General features: G+C 35.4%; 1 long non-coding RNA gene across 1 annotated transcript; it reads left to right on the top strand.

The window, feature by feature from the left end:
* The first annotated feature begins 1,031 nt into the window (after positions 1-1,031).
* LOC107550574 (uncharacterized) lies at positions 1,032-2,012 on the top strand. The gene is made up of 3 exons (XR_001604677.1): positions 1,032-1,178; positions 1,671-1,797; positions 1,909-2,012. It is a non-coding gene; the product is annotated as an uncharacterized lncRNA (long non-coding RNA).
* The last annotated feature ends 222 nt before the right edge of the window (positions 2,013-2,234 follow it).

The raw sequence follows: 2,234 nt of genomic DNA, 5'->3' as shown, positions 1-2,234 counted from the left end.
TACAAGTGAAAACAGTCCAAATTTTGATGTGAGAGCACAACAGGTGATGGAAGGAAGCATTATCATGGATTGAGGACTATTATTTAAAATATAAGTGATGTATTAAAATTGAAACACCTTAAGGATGGATTAATTTTTTTGGTGAACTATTCCTTTAATAGTTTAGTACAGTGTACAGTATTTTGTCCTAAACTGTTTGTGCTACAGACAGAATATGACTGACTTTGGGAGGAGACTTTGGACAGTAATCATCCTCTTGAACGTTTTTTATGGTGGCCCAGTAGTGCACAACATAACGCAATTAAAAAAGCAAACATAAGCTCACAACACAACAACATTAAAAAAAGCAAACATAAACTCACAACACAACGCAATTCAAAAAGCAAACATAAGCTCACAACACAACAACATTAAAAAAAGCAAACATAAACTCACAACACAACGCAATTCAAAAAGCAAACATAAGCTCACAACACAACAACATTAAAAAAAGCAAACATAAACTCACAACACAACGCAATTCAAAAAGCAAACATAAGCTCACAACACAACGACATTAAGCTCACAACACAATGCCATTAAGCTCACAACACAATGAACACAACGCAATTCAAAAAGACATTAAGCCACAATACAACGACATTAAGCCACAACACAACAACATTAAGCTCACAACACAACGACATTAAGCCAGAACACAACGGAAATGCTCCCGACCACTAGGGGGCAGTTGGTCTGCAGAAATGGGAAATGGACTCTATACATGGCACGCAGTCTACGTATTTCCGGTGAAATCACAGGGCGCATAAAAGGTTCCGGTCTGTATTCAGCCATAGCATGAGTGCATTACCAGCTGCAATCTTTTGTCAATGAACGATTAATATAAAATAATATTTATACATTTTATTGCAATAATATAACAAATTAACTACACCACAGTAATATAATTATTTAATGAAGAGTTCCATAAAGTTTAAACATCCGTGAGGTGGTTTGTCCCGCTATTGCTCTGTCCCGTTTTGTGGGGCTTCTCAAAAGTTTTTCACACTTCTCCCCTGGATGAAGAAACTCGCAATAAGTGGATTCAAAGTAGTAGATGTAAGGATTTTAATATCACTTTTGATACTACAGTCTGCAGGCGCCACTTACGGTAATGACAACATACGGTTCTACACTAGGTAAGATCTAAACCCTTATTTACATTACTACCATGCACAATGTAGGCCTGTTGTGAATTTTTTTTTTTTTCTCGCTGTGGTTGCCTGTTTTTTAAAAACCACTTCTGTGGGTCTGGGCAATATGTGTTAATGAGTTAATAGATGATTCACCCAAAAATTTAAATAAAGCTGTCATCATATACTCACCTTTATGTAGTTGTAAACCCATATGGCTTGATTTCTTAATTGGCATACAGAAATGTTGTAAATAATGTTAGTGTGAGTCAGCTATTTAGATATTTTTTCCCCCACAGAAGAAATTCATTATGGTTTAGAATGACACGAGGGAGAACAAGCTAAAACCCCAGTTAAAATAATTGTTTTCATAAGAGTACTTGCATGTCAATACTTTATACTTTTTTTAAGTAACCATCAGGTTCAGTGTAGGCAAACTTGCATTGTTATTATATTGTGTGGTGTGCATTTTCTGAAAACATGTCTCATTCAATCTAGATTTGAGATGTAGAACCATTTAATGGCCTTTTGGAGAGTTATTGAATCTGCATTCCACATGGTTTGTGTGACCAGAGCGAGGACAGCTACAACGAGGAGAGAAGTTGGAATAACAAGCAATGCAATGGTAAATATTGATATTATATTATTTGTGACAAAGAAAATTTTATATTTATTTTTAATTTTTGATGTGCACGTTACATGCATATATCATACTTATTTAAAATGTATTTGACAGTGTCAGTCTCTGCAGCCCTTCGATGAGTTCCTCCTCTTCGTGGTCCAACTTTCAGTCGGTCTTCCACAGAGAGATCTGGCCTTACACAAAACACTTGGGATGGATTAATTTGGTTTTATTTGTACAGACTAGAATATTAAATATAACGTAAATGCAAATATATATATAACTTTAATACAGTTTCTTGCTCACTAGTGTAATCTGAACATGTAATGACTGTGATAGTGTAATGGTATGGTTTTTTTAACACTTCTGCCACTTGGAGGACTGATAGGTCAAGCAGATCACTGGTGACACCACTGTAAACATTCTCCTGAGATGAAAAA

The sequence above is a fragment of the Sinocyclocheilus grahami genome, unplaced genomic scaffold (genome assembly GCF_001515645.1).
Source record: "Sinocyclocheilus grahami isolate Dianchi unplaced genomic scaffold, SAMN03320097.WGS_v1.1 scaffold401.1, whole genome shotgun sequence".
In the NCBI taxonomy this organism is placed as follows: Eukaryota; Metazoa; Chordata; class Actinopteri; order Cypriniformes; family Cyprinidae; genus Sinocyclocheilus; species Sinocyclocheilus grahami.
The sequence above is the reverse complement of the archived record's forward strand: the minus strand, read 5'-3'. Positions and strand labels throughout refer to the sequence as shown.